Raw genomic sequence first — 26,174 nt, forward strand, 5'->3', positions numbered from 1 at the left:
GTGTTTGTTTTTCAGAGGAATGGATTATTTTGTTAGGACCGCTCTTGGGTATTTGATCTGAAAAGCTATTACGATGATTGCGATTAGAATTAATTACATTATGAGCTACAGGAACTGTGAAAGAGGTACTTGACGTGCTTCCTTGTGGAGAGAGGAATCATAAACGCGTGTGCTCACACATCCAATAATTCCTCGAGTGCGACAAGATGAAATTAATAGCACAACAAAATTGGTAACCTCAAGGCCGCCGCTAATAAATGAAATAATAAAAATTAAACACCCTAACATATATGTGCAGTAAAAAACCAAAACAATATTGACTTCTCCTCCAGCTGGCTGTAGCGGCTCCTCCTCCTCCTCCCCAGATATCAGTGATCCCTATCTAATACAAAGGGCCCAGCCTTTGCATGGCTACCATGATGACCCGTGTTCATGAGGAGGTGAGAGCTGATCATTTTGTTCCGATGTAGTGAGCCGTGACAGGCAGCAGTGCGGGAAGGAGGATGGGAGGAGGAGGGAGGAGTGAGGGGAAGGGAGGAGGGAGGAGAGGAAGGCCACAGAGGGACCCACCAGAAGCAAGCAGAGAGAGCCAGGCCAGACTGAGGGGACCAGCCTTTCCTGCTGCTTCCTTCCCGTGCTCTTGGCCAGCTGAGCAATCAGGTCACCTCTCTTTCCCGTGTCGCTTCTGGTCAATTGTTCTCCTCCCTCTTTCTCTCTTTCTCTCCTCTCCTCGCAGTGCCACAGCCTGCAGCTGTTGCGGCTGATGTCATTTTTTGATAGGATTTTGTCTGTGCCTGCTTGTTGGTTTCTGCCTCCCTGCCTAAACAAATGCAAACATGGCGAGGGCTCATTTAAACAGGCGCACGCTGAGGATCTTTCATGTGGGACGCGCAGAGGGGAGGAGGAGCAATTGCGATTGCTGCTGTCATGCAAACCCGAGATGATATGCAAAAACTCAGATTTGCTCTTTCGAGTTCTTCCTGGTGTCATTATGAAAAGACGCTGAAACAACACCGGGGAATGACAGCCACTTTAAAAATAAGAGATCTCCATTCATACTAGCACGCTCCCAATGTTTGTTCTTGACCCGCACCAGCCGGGATTGAGGAAGAGAACAGGAAGTACACAAACATGCCCTTTTGACCCCCTACAACCACCATTCACAGAGCACTGTAAAAAGGAATTTAGTGGAATCAACTAATCTTCTCATTCACTCAGCATAAACAGTTTTGTTTATCCAAGTGAATTTAACTTAAAATTTATTTCCAGAACACTTCATATCTTATAAACACTGAATGTACTGTACAGAGTTCAGTCAATTCATTAAATACAATTTCTAAAGAAGTGTTTTAGCAGACCTCCCAGCTTGTATTATTTGAGAGCTAAAACTCTCCTCAGAGTCTTCTCTTTTAAATATGATGAAAACCTGCTGTGTGCCTCTAATAAACTTAAAGATAAGGCGTGGTTGCTTGTTTTCAGAAAAATGAAAACACTGCAAGGAGGCAAGTATTGAATTCTGTCCCTACTCCCTGTGAAAAAAAAAAAAGTCAAGAAAACTCATAATTTCAAGCCTACTGCCTTCACTGGATTTCCGACAAACAATCTTTAGAGTTTGAAAGATCCATAAAAGTGTATTTCAAATGTTATTCGCAGGTGAGATATGACTTTCAATATTTTTTAAATACAACATTCAACAATTGAGTTTATCCAAAGAAGAAAAATAAATGATCTCCACAAAACATTATTAGTTGGGGAACCTTTTTCATTTTTACAGTGTACAGTTACAATTTAATAAATTCAGCTGAAGCTCAAGTTATTTATGTAAAATGAAGACCTGACTGTGACTGAAGAGTTGTTGGTTCAGCTTAATATCCTAAGCTTATAGAACATGTTTTCTCAAGTACAACCAAATTAATATCAAGTTTATTTGACCAGAAGAGTTTATTTGTTTTGAATCATTACAAAATAGCTCAACTTGTCTTTTGAAATTCAGTCAACTGACACTAACTTTTTTCTTTAGTTAAACTAAATAGTTTTACAGTGAGTATAACCAGTTCAATCTAAGTATCAGCTCATACTGTAACCAGAGCTGAATCTATATCCAGCTACATTTACAAAACAATATCACGACTTCATCCTGAGGGCGTTTCAGGAAAATCCACTGCTAATACAGCGCTTGCTTCAAGCTATGGAGAGAGACAGGAGAGAGGGAGTTGTGATGATGCTAGCTGACAGTTAATTCCCAGCTTTGAGCGCAAGATTTACTCCAACATGGTCGTGAAGAAATGAAGAAAACTCCCTTTCTTTTTTTCTTTTTTTTTTTTTTTTTTTTACACGTGTTGCAGGGGAGTTTGCTGCAGACAGATTAAGATCACGTCGTGGCTTGTTCAAAGACCACGAATATTTACATTATTGGCTCAAATGGCATCCGAATGAGCACATCAAACCCCTATCAAGGACAGAACAGGGCATGCCTGCAGATTTGGCACATTCTCGCTCCTATAAAGAGAGATGAACATGATATTCGGAGTCTTTTTTCCCCAGTGGTAATGTATCCTAAAATGAGCAATCTCACAAGATTGAACAGATTCTCCAAACAGCAATCTGTTGAAAGTGAGAAGGAGATAAATAAAGCCTGTATGTATGTGTAGCAATGAGACACAACTGTTGTTCTGACCTTGAAATAACTGCCACTTATGAAAAGCTGTTTTGGTATGAGAGACACCGATTATAGCCCATTTCTAGGCCAGCACATAATCAGTGTCCAAGTTCCAAATCAATGACCTACTTCCAAGCACACACATACATCCACTGCACATACGCTGCAAGGCAAACTCTCTTTTAACAGCTTAATGTGGAGGAATACGGAAATCAAATCGAGCTGGCGCTTTGTTTTGATCTGAAAATGTACCCGAGTGGAGATATTTAGAAACACAAATGAGGGCAGCGTGATTTCATAACAGCAGGCAGAGGCAGCGGAGGCCCTCCACAGAGCTGCTTGTGTTATTTTGACACTGGCTGGCAGCGAGGGGGGCACCGGGGTCACGAGCGTCAGTGCTTTACTAGTGAGAGTAGATCAGATCTGACCTGGATAAAGTGCAGAAACAGTCAGCGCTGACTTCCACACTCTCCCGCTCTGTGAGGAAATGTGAGCGGCGGCTTGGTCGGCGAGGTCAGGACTGCACGGAGCGCTGCCCTGGCATGCCGCTTCTAATGCAGGGTGGGCTATTTACAGCAACAACCACCCCCCCCATCCAACTTGCCTCTACGACCCCCTCGAGCAGATACACCACCACCACGCAGCTCCATACAGACAGATGGAAAGAGATTTTTCAGAGCATCCGGCTCCATAACCAGGAAATACTTACTTCCCCCAACGCAACCTTCTGACTTTTATTTTTTAAATGAGATGTTATCTGACCCGTGGGTATAAACATTCAGGATGAGACAGAGAGGCTAAATGTGCTGTCCATACATACACATGCTGCTGTCATGTGGAACCGCCCCAGACAGGCTGCGGGCTGATGACAAAGACAGACCGGCAGACATGATTTAATGAATGGCGGACACGAGAGCACATGCGCATGCATTTCTTCATGTGAGGCCTCCCTCTCTCCAAGGGTCGTCTCCCCCAAATTTCAAAATAAAAAATATATATTCTCACTTAAATGGATAGTTCAGATTATTTGAAGCAGGGTTGTTTGCAGCACTTATCCATAGTCACTGTATTACCTGCAGTAGATGGTGGTCGACACGCCCCCAGTTTAGAGAGGAGGCAGGACTACTGGTGTTGTAAAAGCATATTTTAGCCACTTTAAAAAGCCCCACTGAAAATAAAATCTATATAATTTTATGTTTATGTTATATTTAGAATGTTTTTACCACTTTACCTTGCCGTCAGACTGGTTTTTCTATGGAAAATCACTGTTATATAAGTAGGTTAATATGGAAAAAGCAATATTTGCCTGATATTATGGCTGTTTCCAGTCAGGCAGCCAGGTAAAGTGGTAAAAATAGTTCTAGATATGGCGTACACTTTAACTGATATTGACTTTTTGGTGTGCCAGCCACCATCTACTGTAGGTAACACACCGACTATGGATAAGTACCTCATACAGCCCACTTCAAATAATCCAAACTAGTTCTTTAAAGGATATTCTTACATTTTTCAAGACAGTCTCCAAACATTACCTGCATGCCCGTCTAAACATTGAAAGAGTTTTTATTTGCCGTAGTCATTCCTTACTGTTCATACTCTCTGTGGAGGAGAGCATATCTCTTATAAAAAGTGATAGGACTAAATCTACAGTCCTCTATTCAAAAGTTCAGCTGAAGCAAATACGAGGCTTAGACAAATCAAGTGGGTATTTTCCAAAGTTAGTCTTTTTTAGTTCAGTAATATCCCCCCTTTGTGTTTCCCCAGACAGTGCTTCCTTGCTGAGCTGCTGCAGAGGGACAGTAAAACAAAGAGGGAATTTTGTACTAAAAAAGACAGAAGCTTTGGAGGATATCCACCACTTGATTTGTCTAACTCACGCTGCCGAAGCCTCATATTAACTTTAAAGAGCACTTCAACAATTTGGCATGGCACTCCAAGAACACTGTCAGACTCAAGATGGACAGTTTGAAACGGGGAGGATCAAAACTGATGTAGCAGAACTGGAGATATCAGCTTTTTATACCACGCATTCTTCTTCCTTGTCAAAACCTGGCGCCTACATCACCCACAATGCAACACGACTAGCAGCAATTACAATATGGACAGGTACAATATGGTTTTATTTGCTCAGATCTTGAGTAACCCTGTTTCTGAAAAGATATAATCATTTTCTCAGTGCAGTGAACAGAAAAAAAAATTGTATTGAGTTGGCCGATAGCTCAAAACCTGAGCAAATAAAACCAAAACTATCTGTGTGGCTACTAGAGATAGGTGTGAAAATACGTTCAAGTGGGTGAACAAACAGTTTCATGTCATTTTAATGTTTTTTTGTGTGTGTCACTTTCTCAGAAAGGTGTGACAGACGTTAGATGAATTGTGTGAGCTGAATAAAAACATCCACATAATTGCAGGTATGTGGTATGTACCTTGGCCTGCTGAACCATCAAAAAGAAGCCTAGGGCTGTTACATATTTTGACGCGCCGCTCCATCTCTGTGTGTGGCGTTTGAGCCTGCTGTTTCTCTGGGGAGCATTGATCCAGCATAATGACTTTTGTTGAAAAAAAAGCTCTTTTCCACAATGGACAGCCTTGTCTTGTGCCATACTTGTTATCAGGTTTATACAACACGGGAGAAGAATATGAACATGCCAGCGAGTGGAATAATCCTACCCCCTCCTTTTTTTTTTCCTTCTCCTCTTGCAAGGTAAATCAGGTTTTGTCACTGAATCAGGGCAAAAACCCATTATGCTGAAATGATATATAAACAAATCAATTTTTTATGTTCATGCATGGTTTCACAAAACTATTCCTCCGGCCCAGAGAAACAGGCACGAAATGGGTTTGGCTGAGTGTGGCCGTTAATATGCCGAATTAGTGGAACCGTTTGGGAAAGTGATGGAGAAATCAGGTGCTTCTTTTTTTTTTTATCAATGAAACGGCAGACAGGGTAAACTGTTCGACCGCGCTTTATCACAAGAGACTAAATGAATGACTTCCTTTCTCTGAGCTGCGCAGGTCTCCAGCAAGGTTAAATGGGTATATCCTGCTGACCCTGTTCCCCAGTTCAACCATAAACATGACCTGCTTTGGGTCTTGCGCAGCAGCGGAGCAGAGTGGACAAACCAGGGAGTGAAAGTTCAAGACGTAAGTAAAGGAAACAAGAGATACTGAAGCTGTGAACAGGGGGAGCTGAGGTAAAGCAGGAAATTAAGACATTATTTGGAAATGGAGAGAAACAAATAAATAGAAGCCGATTTACTCCAATGTGATGAAAAAAAGATCCTATAAATCATTATAATGACAAACTTTCCCAAAATATCTAAAAACAAGGACTTAGGCTAATATATAAGTCATTATTTTTAAGTAATTAGTCATTATTTTCAGTTACTAAGTCTTAACTTTGAGATATTAAGCAATGATTTTGAAATAGTCTTTTTTAGATGATTAGATTTATTAGATTATTAGAGATAAACTCATTATTTTGAGATTCAAAGTCATTTTAATTAGTCATTATTTTGAGATATTAAGCCATTGTTTTGAAATAATTTGTCTTTTTATATACTAAGTAATTATGTTGAACAATAAACTCAATATTTTGAGATACTAAGTTATTATTTTGAGACAGCAACTCATTATTTTGAAATGATTAGTCATTTTTTAGATGCTATCTCATTAGTTTGAGTAACAAACTCACTGTTTTGAAATACAAACTCATTATTTCAAGATGCTATCTTGTTATTTTGAGAGAGAAGTATTTTTTTATATATATTATCTCATTATTTTAATAAAGTTTCTTGTTTTGACTGACACAATATTTTATTTTTTGTCATCATATTGGCAGAAATGAGCGTCCACAGCAATCATCTGGAAACAAGACAACAGCATTAAGAGCCACTGTGCTGCCCAGGGCATTCTCGTCTGACAAAGACCTCAAAGCTGTGTTTCTGGTGGAAAAGCAGAACAAATGGGGATTACAATATTTGAGGAAATAGAGCCTTTCAGTTGACCTACATCCCCCACAGAGACTCCAAATTATAATCCCAGCATACATGCTCAGCTATTGAATTTTTTAGATTCTGTATCAACACCATGAAATTATGTTAGATGGCAACTAAATGGGTAAAAAAAAAAAAAAAAAAAAGATTAGTGAAGATACTGACGGCAGCACTTAACGCATCTGGAGGTGGAAATGTGGTCTCGCGATTTCAGTTTGTTTAATTTCATCCCAAACATTTGTCCGTAGAGTTTGTATATTAACTTCCTCTGCAGACTGCAGCACAAAGCTAAAACAGAGAAGGATCCACTTAAAGCTGTGAGCTTAGAGGAAAGAAAAAAAAAAGGCTGAGACACATTAAATCATTCTTTACCATTTAGCAGCAGCCTCCAAGGTTTTGATTAGAGTATTCATTGAACCCTGCACTTTAACACTCCAAATCAATTAGATGAACCACTGTGCGCACGCACACATGCACACACACACACACATTTCAGCTGGTTAAATCGAATAATGATTTAATGCAGGGCCATCCTCTGGCAACGTCCAGTGCAATAATCATACACGCACACAAACAACATCCATTAATGGCTTTGGTGATGGTGGTGTAATTGCTAAAAATATGCTTTTTAAGTGAGCTAAATGCATATGAAGTGGATTAAACTGCATGTGCAGTTGAAGTACAGTTGGGAGCTTTAATCTGCCTTTAGTTTGTCCATTGTAAATATATTTCATGATGAGTCTGAGAGGATAGGAAAAAAAAAAGAGAAGTGCAAAGTAAAGTCACACTTCCTTCTGTTTTTCTTTTCTATTCTGAGTCAGTCAGGAGTAACCACAAGTTGGAGGCAGATTCACACACAGTTATTCCACTTACAACAGCAACATGTTTACCAAGTGGTACAATGAGTTTTATTCTAGAAAAGAAAAAGACATACAGGCACACTCAAAAATGGGAGTTTCGATTTAAACTTTAATTTATTACTCCCTAAATCTTACCTAGGATTTTTTTTTTAATTTAACCCTGACTTTTTCATGACTTCTTGGCCAAACAGTAACACTAAAAAGATCATACAAAAAGTTTGTGGAACAGAAAGTGCATATACAAGTTTTACTTATTAAAGATAAGTGAGCTCAGCATTTATTATCAGAAAACTTCAAATTCTTTTACATGATCTGATGAGTTAAATGAATGTACTGTACACACTTTAATCCACTCATTAAATGAAGTTTCTGAAGAAACATGATCAGCATATCAGCTGAGTTGAAACTCTCCCGAGACCCTTCTTTTTTTTCTAGTTTGACGTTTCAAAGGAAATCAGATTTGTTTGTAATGTTTGACTGCTTTCTCCAGTTCAACTGAATTAATATCAAGTTTATAAAAAGTTCAGTTCATCAGTTCGTAACAAAATTACCTCGTCTTTTCAAATTCAGTCAACTTAAAATTTTAAGGCAGCCTGGACACTAGACTAACTTTTGAAATCAAAACAGAAAGTTATCTCTTAAAATTCATTTTCTTTTTCATAATTACTTAGACAAGAAAGCAGCAGTAACAAAAAAAAATCTAATAGAAAAAGTCTGTATTATTATGCCTTATTTTTGTCTGTTTTATGTTTGACTTTGCTTCTCCCTTGTAAAACACTTATAATACACATATAAAGATCATTATGTTGTTATTATTGACTGTTAAAATAGGACCTCCTGTGTGTGTGACACAGAGTGAAAGAAAGAGAGTGTGTGTGCATGTATGTTTACGAAGCCTCAGGAAATACCAGGACAGACACGCTGACTCTCCAGCACTTCAGGCCCATGTGACTGGAAACACACAGGCCAGATTGTTTGCATGTTTGCTCAGGGGTCGCGATAAGAACGAGAGAAATATCAAAGCAGGACTCTCAGCGTCTGAATCTGACCTGCCAGTGGAGGTGCGGTCCGGTTCGGCTGCTTCTCTCTTATTAAAACTTTTGTTTTGTTTTTGTTTTTTTTGCCATCCTGCTAATTCACATGATGACTCTTGTGTTTGTGTCCCCGTAGCGATCCAGTGCAAATAGCCTCCATTGGCTTCCTGCTCTCATTACATTAGCATAATGCAGATGCAACCAGAGTCAGTAACCTTGCTGTTGCTAAGCACTATTTACAGCAAATACACACGAAAGCTGTGAGAGCTGAAGTGCTGACAGTTTTTCTTTACTAACCTACTTTCTTTGCTACATGCTCGCATATATCAATATATCATCATTTACATAATGTGTGTCATTCTAAAAAGCAGAAGGAAAACTTACTTTTGCATGATTTTAACTAGACTAGACTTAAAATAGATTCATATTGGACGAATTTTAGACATCAGTATTTTTTTTAACCTTAAAGTCACACAGTCAGTAATACTATAAACATGTCCAGAAAGGGATATTTTGGATTATTCAGTGTGAGGTTGTGTGAGGTACTTTGATAGTCAGTGTATCTCAGTTTCGAGAAGCAGAGAGGAGTACCAGCACAGGAGCTAAGCAATGAACTGCTCTGGACAGGGTCAGCAACAACATTATAGCCAATTCAAACAGGTCTACCTTAAATATCAGTGTGTAGAGTTTAAGTTTATATGATATCTAGAATATTATCATCTCTTTATCTAGTATTCAGACAGCCTTGTCTGACAGGAAATTGCTGCTATACAAGCTGAATATCACTCCCTCCAAATCAACCAAACTCCATTGGCAAAATCAGTAATTTTACTTTGCAGGACAAGTGAGTGGCCTGTCTACCGCTGCCTTGATCTGTTAGTTTGTTTGTGTTACTGTGTGACTACGGTCAATCCGAACTAACCTTTTAAAACACTGAAGCCCAACAGTAACACAAACCATCTAACAGATCCAGGCAGAAGTAGACCAGTAACTCCGGTGTTCTGCGAGGTAAAATGACTGATTTTGCCTGTGGGGTTTGGTTGGTTTGGTTTTTAGCTTATATAACATCAGTTTCCCATTGGAAAAGGCTGTCTGACGAAAAGGTAAAGCAGTGAGAAAATTCTAAATAAAACATACACACACACAGTTGTGTATTGCTTAGCCTCCTCCATCTCCAAACCAGGAGTGTGTCAACCACCATCTACTGTAGGTAATACCCTAACTATGAATAAATACTACGCACTATCCCTTTAATACAACCCTGTCTGGACTCTGTGTTCTTATGCTTCAACTAGTTTTCTCCACTAAGAAAAGTATTGTGCCTGAATAAGCACTACAAATGACACAACAAAAACTTTTTGTCAGCTAAATGATTATTGTACTAAAGTTGTGATCATGATTAAGAGGAACCCGGGACAAAAAAATGCACCGTTTCCCCTTTTTCCTAACTAACACGAAAACATTTCCAATACATCCAAGTGCCGTCCTGTCTCCTGAAAGGTCAGTGGAAACCCGACTACTGATCATTATAGAACTCAGCCTTTTCCTCGAGCTGTGGAAGCTAAACAGTGGTGGCGGAGATGTAAATATTGTGAGGAAAGGCTCTAATCTCTTACCTCTTCATTTCCTTGTATAATAAATATTTAAAGAAATCTTATTACCATAGGTTCACGCGTGTCAGTTTTTCAAGCAGAATTTCCAGAGCGCAGAGAATGAGAGAGAAAGTATAAAGGTGTGTAAGATCCTAAGTGATGAATTTCTGTGGAGAAATCCTGGATGCTGCCGTAAAATGCTCAGAATACCCATCATTCCCTTTGTGTTTGTACCTGGCACGCAGGGAGATGTCTGGCTGAACTTTTGTGTATTTTCTGCTTTGATAGTCTCACATCGCCATTAATCTCTCACAAAGATGCCATTATAGATGTCATTAAATGCGGTGTCCAGCAAAATGTGCGAGCAGCCAGTCTGAATAATTAATTCCTCCTGTTCGTGCTGTGGGAGCTCTTCTGATCACAGCTCAACCCGGTAACATGCTCTGTTATGATTGGCTAAAGCAAGGTCAGTGTCTTAGGAGACCTCGCTCTAATATCCAGCAGCAATTAGCGGCTGCTGCGCGGATGCTGCACATGTTATTATGTGATAGGGGACTGACAGTGACCGCAGGTAGAGATTTAATGTTGGGTTTCTGAATGCCGTCGCCAAAGCAGAACAGGGTATTGAGGAGCACAAAGACAGCTGGTTACTCAGTGGTGCTCGAGTGGCTAAATAGAAAGCCACAAAATAGAAAACTGTTTCAAAAAAGAAGCAGGGAAGCACAAAGAACCGTTGAGAGCGCATACACTTCTATCATCATTCTTGTTTCTTACAAATACTGAAATAAAAATATTGGAAAAATGTTGGCAGTGCTACACGCTCTCAACACTGTACAACCTTCACTTCCAGATAGTTTTCCCGTGACCTGTAAGCTGAGTAGCTTTTGCTAGTCTTAAGTCTGATTTTTTTGTTTGATGCAACATTAGATGTAGTCTGTTTTTCTACACACACACACACACACACACACACACACACACACACACACACATTAGGATACATGAATGAACAAATCTTGCAGCACTCTGGGCCTTAACGGACCATTACTAACATTGTCCTTGCAGTTGCATTAATACTGTGTTACTATGTGAAGCTAATTTAAAAAAATCAAGAACCTCATATAAAAACATCAAGGCCTGATCTAAAGAATCGATACACCCCAAGTGGATATATTACTCGAACTGGACTGGTTTGATTTTCATTTCTCTAACACAACTGGGATTGTTAGCTGGGAAGCCAGTGAGGGATCACTAGGAAATCTTGCAGGTTGAAGGTATAGATTTTCCAATACCATTTTTTCCTGATTCCTATACCTGAACTTTGTATTTGGACCGATACCGAGTACAGTACAGATCTGACATGTTTAAAATATTATATCTCTATATATTGTTGTTGCATTATTTTTGATTAATTAGTCAGCCCTAACTGATATTGGTATCAGAACAACCCTAGTTGAAGAGAGATGGGGATGCAATCTGGATGCACATTTCACACTTCAAGTAAAAAACCTTCATGTCAGGGACAGAGAAGTAAGAAGTACAGTGCGACGAGGGAAGGGAGGGAAAGTGACCGTTCCCACTGGAATTAAAAAGGCAACAATGCAGGAAAAACACACAGTCATAAGAAAAGACCACTGTCTCCATCATAACACAGAGGCAACAAAGGAGTCAAAGAGAAATTTCCAGTAAAACGGCGGAGAGATGGACACTGAACAAGCTCTGCGTCGACTCCCTATGAGTCAGTCCATTGTGAGGCGCACAACACACAAGTCGAGTTCCCAGTGAATCAGAGCAGTCAGCTGCCATCCACCACCTCAAGGCACAGGGCCAGTCTAGCACAGGACCGCAGACATGTGACCAGCTGTCTCACACAACCGCCGTTACTGTCCCACGACTCGCCAGTCAGGGACGAGGACGGACGCACTGACAGCGAGCTCTAAGATGGGTTTCTCTAAAGGATTAACATTAGAACATGCTAGAACAAGTTTTCTTATTTTATTCAGCTCACAGAGATGATATACTGCTATGATTTAGGAAGAGAGGAGCAGGTGTTTGTAAATCTATAGACGATTGCGACTTGTGATTTACTGTCAGGAGGGTGCAGTGACATCAATACTGCAGTTTGTCTGAGGCCTCGCTGAGGACACCGAAATACCCCCCCCCTTCCCCGAACAGCGATACGCAGCGCTACACGTGCAGCTGTCTAAATATTACTCCTCCCGTCTTCTCCTCTTCATCTTGCCATTCCTCTGCTTCTCCTCTCGCCTTTTCTGTCCCTACGCGAGCTCGCAGGATGAGTTTAGGAGGGACAACTGTTCCGCCGGCACAACTGGGGATGTCCACATTTGGTGCTGCGTTGTCATGTCAACAGTCCTGAGGCAGAGGGGCCGAGGGCTGGGAATAACTCACCTTCTGCTGGCCAGCTTTGAGCTATAACCAGCCACGCACCTGTGGTACCAATTATCTTGTAGCGAACCACCAGGCTTGGGGAGTAATGTGTACTGGGTAAACGCAATTAGGCTACAAAAAAAGGCATTACACTCCATTACACTTAGAGGAAAAAAAGATGTAATCAGATTACAGATACATTTAGTAAAAATGAGGATTATTAGCAGGAATACAATTTTAAAATCCATTTTAAACGGGTCTCAACACAAGTCGCAACACAACTCTGGTCTCAGTGAAACCAGCTAATATTACAGCCAATTCATTATCATGACCTCTAATGAAAAAAATACTTCACTGGCTGGAAATTTCAACATTATTTTCTCTTTAAATCAGAAAAGGGAAAAATATCACAGGACAGTGACAGTTTTGCCTTCTGCTGAGAAAATACCATCATCATGCAACAACCTCTACTGTTAGCTACACAGGCTAACTGCTAACGTTAGCTACACAGACCAACCACTTATGTTAGCCTCACAGACCAACTGCTAACGTTACCTACATACAACAACAGCTAATGTTAGCTACGCAGACCAACGACTAACATTAGCTGCACAGAAATCCAGTTAGCTAGCTAACCTGTCAATACTACTACTACTGCTGCTGCTAGAAAGTGTGGTGATGCTGGTTTCTGTCAGTTTACTTGAGGTTTGAGTAAAAAGTGTAAATAACATACATACACATGCATTTGCAGATAACAAAGACAGAAATGGGTGGAAAACCTACAAACATAAAACACTACATTAAGCAATTTCACCATATTTGGTAGTGAGGTGATCCAAAAGTTATGAAAACTAATCAAGTCACATTTCTTTACAATACTCGGATTAAGTTACTGGCTACATTTTTTTTAACAGGTAATTTGTAGCTGTATTGGAATACATTTTTAAGCCATGCCCCAACCCTGCTAACTACAATTAGATTATTCCAAATGTAAATAATATTTCCTACAAGGCACTGCAGCAGTCACTACCTTCTGTGAACTACTAAATCACTGTATGCAATTAGGCTTTTAACGCAATTCATATAAGAAGCCAGACTAAAGCTAATCTCATAAAAGGACAAACAGAGCCATTAAAAGTCCTCTGCTCTTTACTTCATTACTGGCTCAGCCTGCTCTCCTTATGCAAAGAGTCCCCAGGTGCATGAATGTTTCATGGCCACCCTGCTGCCTGCTTCCCTCTGCTCAGATTCAGCCTTTCTCCCTCCTCCCCGAGGAAGCTCCAACTCCGCTGTCAATTGCACTCACTTACACTCTGCTACCGTCATCATCAGCCATTAGTGGGGGGGGGGAGGCGGCGACACATAAGACAGCTGTTTTGCCTTGATGACTCAATCATCCCCTTCAGTGGGATTAGCATCAGTATCATCATCCTCATCATCGCCTTTGATCCCAAAAATTACCAAACAAGTCTGAAATTGATGACTATCAGCCTGTCTGCCACGAATTCCTGAGCTTTCGAAAAGATCTGGCTTCATTGTATGACACTCAATCATGCTACAGAGCCCGGAGAGATAAATTGGTAATATACACCATATTTTATATCAAAGCCTTTGAAAGTACCAGAAAACAAGTTCTTAATTTTGCAGTTTTTAACATGACAAAGTGGTGTATATCTGTAAATATTAAAATATCTGTTTTTTAGACTCTCTGAGGCTAAATATCTAATAGCAGTGGATCAATAAAAGTAACATTTAAGGAATAGTTTGACACTTATTCGCCTCGTTCCCAAGAATTTGATGCGTAATTTGGTACCATTCTCATATCGGCCTGTTCAGTATGAAGCTGGAGCCAGGGGGAAATTAGCTTAGCTTAGCATTAAGACTGGAATAATGGGGAAACAGCCTCAAAATGTGAAAGCCTTTTAAACTGACATGACAAACTTGTTAGCAAACAGTTGCGCATTTACACAACCAACATTATCATTAATTTCTAGTCATGTTTGTGTCTATACCTGATGTTTTAAGTCTTTTTTTTTGGCTCCGTTTTTGGTCTCCACCAACACCTAAGAGAAAAATCTGGCTCTTAAGGTGTACTGTAAGTAAGTACTGTACACTATGTTCTCCAGCTTGCTAGTAACTGTGTTTGTCAGTCATTTAGTGCTGAACAGGTAGTGTACAATGGGTTTTCAGAGGTTTGTCATTGCAAACAGCTGCCAAAAACGAGGCCAGACTGAGCTGAAACTTGCTATAAAGCTCCATAAAGACAAGGGGAGAGGGGAGTTGCAGATTCAGGTGATAATGCTGTCTAGGTTTATTGCTACTAGCTTGATTGTTTTCACATTGTCATATCATACATTGCTAAAATATTGATTATTGCTGCTTTAAACACTGTATATACTGTTGAAAAGTTGTGTAAAAATGCTGAAATCTGAAAAGTATCAAGTAACTATATCTGTCAAATAAATGTAGTGGAGAAAAAAACAATAAAATATAGTGGGGAAGAAGAATAAAGTGACATAAAATGACACATAAACTTGATGAACTTCAACTGTATCAACTGAAACCTTGGCTTATATTTGTCTCCTGCTGTAAATACATTTTCATACTGAGCCAGTTGAATGGCAGTCAGACCAGCTGATGGGCTAATTCAAGGCCCTGCAGCGCTGCCACTATCATCATTTCATTAGCTTTAAACAGACGTATTACAAATAGAATATTTAGCGGAAGCTGTGCGGAGTCAAGTCAAGCTTGTTGGCTATATTCTACAACAAGAATGTACCAACCTAATGAGGCCACAGTAACAGCTTTCCCTGACAAAGAGAGATGCAATAATGTGGCAGCATTAGGCAGAAGAAAGGCTTGTTAATGTGGTCGTATTTCAAGAAGCAGCATCGAGGTAGACCATTCACAAGCCAACTGCATCTCAATGCCAAGTGTTCTTAAAACATATTACGCCATGCCATTAATTAATTTGTTGGCTTGTGAAGCGTGGCTTATTCAGGCTATTCATCACGAGCAGGAAATTGACAAGTTATCCGTGGAAGGCATGTCAAAGAGATATCAGGTTTAATTTTGCATCAAAGGGAAACAGCGAGCGCTAGTCCGTTTGTTCAATACTCTTTGCAGCGTGTTCGTTTGAGAACAGCCAGACAGATAGCTTGTACAAAGACTCGTGAGATGCAAAGGAGGCTCGGAGATTCAACAGGGTCACGGAGCAGTGGGGAAGTTCATCTCAGAGCCAAGTGTTGCTTAATGGCTTCCTCCTGCTGTACGTCAACTCAGACCATCTGAGCAGGCTGCGGAGAACATCTGTCCTGAACACACAGACACTTTGTACCGCCGCAGTCACCCTGTCAATCAAACGTGTTCTGGCATGTCACCGACTATCACCAGCGGTTGCGATCGCCTCTGAAGACGTGCGCCCACGCTGGTATGGGATGCACGTACAAGCATGAGCGCGTGCGTCTACATTTGTATGTGTCTATGGGAAAGCAGGGTTGACGCCACGTCTATTTTTAGTCTAGTACACTGAGTTCTGCCTCTGTGTTATGCTGCTCTGTTCCTAGGACAGGCGGCCGGGTCATCAGCAGCAGCAGAGCACCGGGATAGCTCCGGCTCTGCTCCCTGACCCCGGCCCTCCGGCTCCTACATCAGTGGGAGAGACTTACAAGATTCCTGGTCAGCGTTTAGGGGAGGCTATCTGCAACAAAAAAAAAAAAAGAGGCGCCTTCTTGACGGATGCCATGTTCATCCACCTTTTTCTCTCTCCAGTGACTAATGGACTAATAATTCAGCTGTCACCCTGGAACGTTATCTCGCACTTTTTCTTTCACTTTTTATGGGAGGGATACCATCCTGGAACATCTCCGCCACAGTCTCAGCCCTGAAAAAGATATGCGCTAGACTCCCAAAGTTGCTTTTCAATTGAAAGTACCGAGAAGAGAACAAGGTGGGATCTACATGAGTGTTAAATACTGAGGAAATTATCTAAAGAAGATTGCAAGACGGCAACCTGGCATGATAAATACGACCTTGTCATGCCAGGCTGCCCCCTGCGGCCGCCAAGTTTATCTGCAACACACAAATTCCATTGCACCTTTTAGTTCAACATCCTACGAAAAAAATAAGAAGAGTACTTGTCATTGGCTAGCTACCAATCTGTCAGGGCTACTGAAGCATGCATTTACTAAGCCCTACAACGGTGAACCCGTAAGTTGATAGTCTGCACCATCTTTGTCATAACAGCACAAAAGCTTCAAGGACCAAACCCTTGGATAACTGAGTCACAATCAATATGAGCAGGCCAACTCATTCCACAGGGTTTTTATTGTGACAGTGTTCTTTGTCGTAGCCACTTAACACAACTTGTGTGATTATTATCCACTAAAGCAAGTTCTGCAGTTCCCAGAATGCTTTGGACACTCTCTCAGACTGTGCTTGATCTTGTTTCATCCGGCTGCTGGTTATAAAAGGAGTGAGAATATCTGGAGAGCCCACACTGAACCTGCAACGTGTCCTGTGGCAGCGCTGCACTTTAATTACTGAAACTATAGTTTGTTTAGAAACAGATCTGGAGTCTTGTAAGAGGAACTTTATTTTTAGATTATGGGGGAAGTTAAAAAAAATCGTTTTGTAGCTTACTATACTGTTGGCACTGATGGTTTAGGTAACAACAAAACCATCTTCTATCGCCCTCCATGGTACCTACACTGAAAACATCCTGGTATCATGTTGCATAATGTTTGATAGGTCTGTTATCTACAGGAACAGAATGAACAAGCAGAAAACAAACATTCCTAATGGCTGATTCAGATTTATTAAAGGCAGACTATGCAGGATTTTACCTCTCACCAAAAAACAACGAACAGACAGGCTGTGGCAGAGCCTGCATCCACAGAGACCCCACTCTCTGCCCATACCTTCTTTTTTTCCCCTCATAATTTCGCCGTGCTTGCGACGCTTAACCAACTAAACACATCAATATTTCACCTCCTAGGAATGACACTTAACAATCAACTGTCTTTCTGGTGCATTTACAAACATGAACCTACAAATCCTACTTATTCTACATTTAATTCAAGACTGGAAACAACAACATAACGAAATATCTATATCGACAATCTCAGAGGAAGCACCTAGTTTACATATAATTGCTGGCTTATGTGATTGTAATGGTAAAATAGACATAGATGCATGGTTTAAATAGTACTTTTGTGACCACTCTTTCTCTTTTTTTAAACTATGATGACATTTTTACACTTGAAAGAATCATAGCAGTCCTGCCCTAGACTGTTATCACTGCAAAGATTACAGATCTTCTTTTTCCTTTCCAGACGCTTTTATCTTCCACTAACTTTGGGCAATCTGTTGTTTAGAACCCTCAAGTTACAGATAGCCTGTCTGTAATTTCTGTTTTCATGCAGTAAATACTTCACAACTGTTGTCCTGTCTGTTCTGTTGGCACCACGAGCTCACGAAAGTAGTTCATAGCAACTTTTCAAAGTTAACTCGCAAAATTGATCTTTCAACCTCTGTTCGACGGTTTATTTTGAGTGTCAAAAGGTTCAATCTATGTTACATTTTGTTTGCGGTTTCTTCCCTTCCGAAAGCACCTGCCTCAGGAAACATCTATGTATAGACACTGCAGCCGCCCCATCACGGTTATCAGTTTTAACAGCTTGTCATTCAGACCTTTCGGTGTTCGGGTTGGATGTTAAACTCTCACTGCTCTGCCGTGTGCTTGTTTAATAAAGTACTTCCACTTGACTCAACACTGGTCAGTCAGTGCAACAAGGGAGTTGTGATTGTGCCGGGGTGCGAGGCTTGCAAAGCAGTAATTTGGCCGAGGTCTATTTAATCAAAATGCCTCCCTGACTGTTATTATATTCAACAGAAATCTCTTCAGAGCAAGAGTTCATTCCAACAAGTGATAATAATCCTTCTAATAGGCTTAAATGTTTTTGAAACTTGAAGTTAAGTGGCAGGCTCAGCTCTCTTTGTTTGCCTGTGCGAGCAAGGGGGGGGGTGGACATGTGTGCAGAGGCAGGGGCTCCAAGGCCAGGCCCTCTATCCTTCCTGTTCAGTTACCAGAGGCCTCACACTTATCAGTTCCAGATCTCACAAGAACAGAGAGAAAGAGAGACCACTGACAGGAAGGGGATTTTTTTTTTCTCCTCTCCCCCCTTTTTTTTTTTCCTTTAGCGAGGTTAACAGAATGTCTGCACCCCGCACATTTCACAGAGGAAAGCAATTATTCATTAAGGCTCACCAGAGACAAAGACCAACCTGGCAACCTTCAGACATCAGCCAACTGATACGAAACTGGGTGCCAAAACTGCTGTAGTGAAATAACTTGTTGAGTAATTGATTAACCAGTTGGCAGAAAAACAGTTATTTTGATAACCGTTAAAAGGGATGGTTTGGATTTTTTGAAGTGGGGTTGTATGAAGTACTTATTGATAGTCAGTGTGTTGCAGTAGATGATGGTTAGCATTCCCCCAGTCTGCAGAAGAAGCAGGAGTATCAGGAGTTTAACTGTGTGCTATATTTAGATTATTTTCACTGCTTTACGTTGCTGTCACGTCGCCTTTTTCTGACCAAACACCACCGCCATGAAAGCCAAATGACTTTTGCCAAAGGAGTCTGGTTGAGCAAGAAAAAGTCATATTTGGCTTACATAATGGCGGTTTCCTGCCACAAAAAGGCTGTCTGACTGGACGGTAAAGCAGTGAAAATATCATAAACACAGCTTACACTTATACTGATTTTTTAAATTGGCCTTTTTTCAGCAGCTATAATGGATTTTGCTGCTGACCTTGTCCACAGCAGTACATTGGTAAGCTTCCTACACCAGCGCTCCTGTGGCTGCTCCAAACTGAGGGCGCGTCGACCGGCATCTTCTGTCGGTAATACACCGGCGACGGATACCTCGCGTAACTCCACTTCAAATAACCCAAACTATCCCTTTAAATCATTTATTTAGCAAAAATTGCCAGTTCTAGCTACACAAATGTGAACATTTGCTGTTTCTTTCTGTTCAGATCTCAGAAAAAAACAAGCAATATGATCATGTTGTGCTCCATTATATGTTTTGTTTTACTATTTTCAGATGTGATATGGCACACATTTCATGTTGGAGATTATATTTGGCTATCATCCTCATAGATTACTTCTCTATGTGAGACTGTTGCTATTTCTCCTGACTGCACCCTCTCCGTCAACCCAAGCTAGAATTTCTCTCCACAAAGGCAACCTTGCATCGACAGTAAGAGTGAAGAAATCTGTCATTGAGAGTGAGCCTGTGAAGCACTCATGTCATGCCCCCTGTTCATGTCACATCCCCCCTCGTTTCGCTCGCTCTCACTGTCTACCTCGCCTGACATTTCCACAATAATCACTTTGGTTTATCCCACTCAGCTGTGTGGCGGGCAGATGTTTGTCAGGGCGCCGTATTTCTCCACATTCACACTGCTCTAATCAAGATTAACCACTCTTATCTATTCTGTGTGTGTGTGTGTGTATGTGTGCTGGATGTCCCAATTCCTAATCCATGAAGCCATAGCTGTATTGTATAATACAGTGGACGAACCAATTACATTCCCCTTCCACGACATAATTCTCTCTTTTAGTGGAACGTACACTGAGCCGCATATTGCATAAGGATGAACTGGTGGATAGCTAGTGAAGAGGATTGTCATGACCTTCTGTGTGAGTGTGCACACGTTCGCCGCGCTGTATATGGACTTGGACGTTGGCAAATAACATAAACAGAGGCAACATCTCAGCACTTTGTTATCCCCAGGAGGTCCTAATGAAATCAACATGCTGTGTGAGGTGAGCCGGCGCTGGCCACACACAAACTGCTGCCATCAAATGTTTACCGAAGACACCCGAGCACAAGCGGAGGACAGAGCATGTCAGAGCAAACAAAGTTGTAGTCTTTAAATCACTGTAGTGACAGGGGAGGAGGGTATCTGTTTCCAGTAACAAGCTTTGTCTCATTCCAGTTGTGATAGAACATATTTTCCAGAAATATTTTAGGCAAAACAATACCGAGAAGGTCCTTACAGAGCCCGGAAAGTGTCAGGGGACGTTAAAAAATGTCATTTGTGCACACCGATAGCTAATTTGTGCTCTCAAATTTTATAATTATTGCGCATAAATGAGTATTTCCAGCTCTCAGATTTACAGAACTGTGCTTTCTAGAGGTAACTACTCTCAAGGCTGAACTACTGTAGCTTAACATGTTAGCAAGTTGGGCACATAGTAAGTTAGTGCTTGTCAGCCACAACAGCTCTTAAAGCTTCTTTTTATTTTACCTCTCCTGTATTTGTTGTTGTAGTGCCTTAATGTTGTGAAATCTTTCATTTTCGATGCTGAAGCTGTTGTTGTTGAAGATGCTCCGTCTTGTAATCGTGTTTTACACTCCAGTGTTTTAGCAGAGATGTTGCATTCTCTGTTGAAAATTAGCTTATAACTAACTCTTGTACAGCTGAGGAGCTGTGCATTGCCTCCATCAAATAAACAAATAAAATTAACAAATCCTGTTTCCTACCGAGAGCATTTTTCCTCAGGATTGTATATCAAAAAAGAAGCATGATGCTCTCAGAGTCAGCTAGCCTGCTAACTATCCGTAATTATGCTCATTAGCTTAGTTAGTTAATGGAGTAACACATTTTTTCATAACGCATTTTTGTAAAAAATAACCACTGTTCATTTGTGGAGCAGTTTATATGTTGACAGACGAGGGCTAAATAAAAGCGGATGGTAAAAATTTGAAATGGCTTCTTCCATTTTGAACTTTCAAGCTTATAAATACCTCAGCAATGTCAATGGTTGCTATTGGTCAAGGGTGCAAATTTGTACGTTAAAGTTCACAGAAGTCGAACATGACACGAAAGATATGACCCAGAGGAATGCTAACGTAGCATGCCTATGATACACAGTGGTCAGCTATATGCAGACAATAGACGGCTGCCAAATGTAGCATCACAACTTTATTAAAAAGCTTAAATTAATTAATGTAATTACCTAAGAATATAAATATAAGGCTTTTAATACACGACACAATGTAAAATGTAAAGCTGTTAGCCTGCTGCTAACATTCCGGGTGCTCCTCAGTAATTGCGTGGCCACAACAACCTAATTTGAGAGCACAAATTTCCAATTTGCGTGCACACTTAAAACAAAATCAGGGTCCCCACTCTTTTCTGCAGGTAATTTTCCAGGTCTTGTACCCCTGACACCTGCTGGGCTCTGTAGGTTCCACCACATACGCATGAGAAAAAAAAAAAGACTCACCTGTGTTGACTTCAATCCTTGATTCTTCACCACGAAGGACCCCCCCACCCATTCACACACCAGGAGGAGAAACACTTCAGCGCCTCACGTCTTCTGCCCCTGAGAGAAAAAAAAAAAGAAAAAAGAAAATACATCAATCACCGCCGCATTATCCACCAATCTCCAAACACTGAATTATTAAATTTGCATTTTATTTGCCTGAAAATCAAGCCCACTCAACAATTTTGGCTTCCTCTGGGCTCTGAGTGGCTTCCATCTGCGCCTTGCTTAACGTGATACACGTCTTCCCTGCAAGGATAAGCTCCTTCACGCTCTTGTGCACATGAAGGACGACTCAAAAGAGCAACCGATACTTCACATGATGATCAGTATGGCATCATAAACATCCACCACAGAGTAGGTTCACTGCCATGGCACATTCACAATTCACTCCCAATTGATAGATAAGCCTATTACGAGAGGCCTTCACTGTAGCTTTGCGTTTAGCCTGTACACCCTGTGACATTCAGATGCTTGAAAAATGACCATATTAGTTACTGGTGAAGTTCAAGAAAAACATATAAGCCAGTGAAGGACTTAGAACAGCATCTCTTAATACAATAGAGCACTTAAATGAAACCAAATCTTACACAGTTAATAATCATGTCTTATCTATGTTTGCCCAAGCAAGTACAGACACTTAATTTTCCTTAGTGAATTAATCATTGTGAGAATTTGTAATTACCAGCACAATATGCATAGGCTGGATCCTAGCATGCGTTATCATTCCATAAATCACACATGACTCTGCAGGCATCTGACTGAAAAAAAAAAATACTTTGAATATTTACAGTGTTTCAATAATTACATGAATGGCTGTGGACCATCTGAGTGTTGTAACTTCAGTTTGTAGTTCCACAAAACCCTTAATGTGAAGAAAAAAAAAGAAGAAGTCACATTTGCATATTAAAGGTTGTTTCTCAGGTCTTGTCCTGCACTTACTTTTCCCTTGAACCTTCTCCTTTGTACATACAGTTGGAGGGTGATATATTTACATTTGCAATATTTTCAATGCTTGGATGCGTGGCTGTGAGACTGTTGAGTGCTCTAACTTCAGTTTGTAGTTCCACGAGACCTGAAATGTGTATAAAAGGTCAATTTTTTGTGTTGAAACATAAATTCCTAGACCCCACTTTGAATGAAAGGTCTAGGTTAAGGTGGTTCTGGTTTTTAAGGTAGCACGGCTCTCAGCAGGTGAAAGAGAATAAAACACTCACAGTAAATTAGCGGACAGAGCCACCATGATGTTACCCATTGGTCTGTGGACGACCTACAGCCTTGTGTTTGGTATTATCCTGTTTTTTTGCAACCATAGCATGTGCAGCACAGACATGCCCAGATCTTAACCAGAGCATTGTCACATTATCAAACATAATGTGCAACATGCACAACAAAGAAGCAACACACAGAGTTTCGACCAAATCTAGAACTGATATGGCCGCAGCTAAACAGAACAGTAAACAATGTTTCTAAAAACATTTTAAGCGAGAGAAGACAATGTAGCAACAGAATCTTGATCCATATTTGATCCATGCTGTCTAGTATGACAGTTGGCCTGAAAACCAGCTTAATATAACTTTACAGGTTCAAAAGACCAAAGTCAGTGAGACGGGCTCAGAATGCTAAAATGTGTTGGATCTACAATAGCAGTGCAGAAACTACAATGAAACCTTGTTTGCCTTAAAGATCAAGCTACACCGGACGGACTCACTGAGAATGTCACTCAAACAGTAGCTTTGCTCTTAAGCATACCCTGCTTTATTATCTATCTTACTTTAAATAGGATCGTCATTTACAAAATGAACATCACGCTGAAGTGAAGAAGACTTTAAACAAGCAACTGAAACCATAAACTCATTAGAAAACTGTTAATTGAGGTAATAAATCAGGTGAGAAGGAGGGTCATTTTCTCATAAGACTCAATACAATGAGACTTCTTTTTTGCAACCAGTGGAGTCGCCCCCTGCTGGCCATTAGAAAGAGTGCAGGTTTAAGGCACTTTTTCATTCGCTTCACTTTTCAGACCCCCACTTCTTCTTCTGTCTAGTATTGAATGTTGAACTGATTGAGTAAAACAAAAATGTCTCGAGGGTGTGTTCTTTAGCTGTGTGAATATATATGTGGAGTATATGTATGTGACAGATGCCATTTTTCCCACCCATTCCCTCTACCTTGGTGTCTATGGCTGCATCCTGTTAGAGTATCATTTTCATTGGGCGTCTGCATAGTGACACAGCATGCTCGCCATTTCTTTCCCCAACCAGAGCCTCTCCTGAGCTCATGCTTTGGTTGACAGGACAAGGCTAATGCTCCAAATATAAAAACTGTCTAACCACAAGGTGTATTTTCACATTCAGCGAGAGAAGGCCGTCCCTAGTGCACTTGCACTTTTTTTTAATCCTCTTTTTTTTTTTTTTTTTAATCATTGGAAGATTTTTCAGGCAGCATTTCTCCCCTGTTGGAAGTACCGCTCTCTGAAAAGAGAAAGTGGAGGAGCGCTGGGGGCTCAATGGGTCGGGAGAGGAGGAGGAGGGGTTGACGCTGGGTGCCTCCTTTTTAAAGCCAGATTCTCCCCAGATACCTCTGTGCTATTCATCAACAGCTTTTCCAGGGCTGTGAAAAATCAATGTGCTCTGCACTGCAAACAGTTCATAATGACGGGGGATGGAGGAAAAAAAGCTCAACTGCAACAGAATTGATTTGTTTAAGTACAATAACACGGCTCTGCAGCGCAGTGAGGAGGAGGCTCGAGCGCCCAGACAAAGACTGACTGGCAGTATGAAACCACAAGCAGTAATTGACAAACTGCTGGCAAAGTGCAAATCTGAAATACAGAGGCCTGTTATCTAATTAAAGTAGTTTTTCTCTGAATTACCACCTGACAGAGGAAAATACACTCTGAGTCTCAAGTGACTGCATATTTTCTCTGAGACAGCGTAAACCCCAAATAAAGGGATTTAAAAAAATCATAAAGTAAAACACTTCTCTATTTTTTTACACAATTTGAAAAAATAAGGAGATCCGGAAATTGAAAGTGAGAGCTGCAATGTCTGTTTTTTTTACTCAAGTGCCTGCAACAGAGTTTATTCATTTCAATTGCAATAATGATTTTATTCTTATTAATATGTCAAAAAAAAAACTCCTGAAAAAAATCCCTTCACAGGTTCCCAGAGCTCCAAATAACAGCTTCAAATGGCTTATCTCATCTGACAAACAACCCAAACTGTTTATAAAAATAATTTACAGACACAAAAGCAGTAAATCTCACATTTTTAACTAGCAAATATTTGTTAAATTTGCTTAACAGATTGCAACTAGCTCATCTGACCTTCCCCTTCCAAGCGTGTTTGGTTTGCCTGTACATAAAGGGCTCATTCTAAGGTAACAACAGTACAATAATTCTTATTTTGAGGTGATTATACCCTAACATAATTATAGAATGATATTCATTTTAGCCATATTCAGCAAATACATCCTTGTAAATCTTACACACTGTATTTTTAGCATCTAAAAATTGCTTTTGTCTGACCAAAACCCAAAACTGTTCGTTAATAAATATTTGGACAATTTGCTTGATAAATGACTTACTCACTGATTAGTTAATCTCAACAATTGATACATTTTCTGTAAATCCACTAATGACACAACAGACACACAGATAAAAAATCCAGTCCACATCATATTCGCACACACACATCTGCTGTAATCACCCGTACAGCTTGCACATAAACAGACAAACACACACACACACACACACACACACGTTATTGGTACTTTTGGCAGGGAGTTACTGCATCCCAAGCCAATTCAAAGCACATGCAGAGAGGGTTTGATGTTGCATAAAGCCAAGTCATCAGACTGTTTAGAAGATGACACCAAAAAAAAACTTCCACAAGGTGAGATTTTAAACCTCCTGATTCTGCAAAAAAAAACAAAAAAAAAAACAGAAGCTGGGAGTAAATTGTGTCAAGACAGGCCAGCACAATAAAACATTTCTCCCTGCCTCTTTTAAGCCGGCCACGGAGGTGCATTTATCATTGTTATTATTCCTTCAGAGAGGCCCTCCCAGGTTTAATTGGGTCCTCATGGAGTCAAAATCCCTGCTGTCGCCGCTGCAGCCACCGGAGCCGGACACACTCATTCCTCCCCAGTCAGCAACAGCAGCAGGTTTTACTGGCTGCATGAAGAGGAGTCATTCCGCACAAAGTGGCCATGAAACCCGGCGGCGAGTCAGACGGGTGGTGGGAGCTGGACGCCACCCGCTAAGCGCGGACAATGTCAGAGGAGAGGGACACCTGGGGAGAAGCTCT

General features: G+C 40.7%; 1 protein-coding gene across 3 annotated transcripts in view; it reads right to left on the reverse strand.

Annotated features, from left to right (window-relative positions):
• LOC146312110 (zinc finger MIZ domain-containing protein 1-like) overlaps positions 1-26,174 on the reverse strand; it is a 153,477-nt gene that overhangs the window by 88,137 nt on the left and 39,166 nt on the right. For 2 of the 3 annotated variants that reach the window (XM_084740828.1, XM_084740826.1), the window contains exon 2: positions 21,826-21,924. The gene's annotated coding sequence lies outside the window, so the exon portion shown is untranslated. Of the gene's footprint in view, positions 1-21,825; positions 22,268-26,174 lie in introns of those variants that run through there. The other variant, XM_084740827.1, reaches the window with a different exon arrangement.

Source organism: Lutjanus erythropterus, chromosome 17 (assembly GCF_056507025.1).
Source record: "Lutjanus erythropterus isolate fLutEry1 chromosome 17, fLutEry1.hap2, whole genome shotgun sequence".
Lineage (NCBI taxonomy): Eukaryota > Metazoa > Chordata > Actinopteri > Lutjaniformes > Lutjanidae > Lutjanus > Lutjanus erythropterus.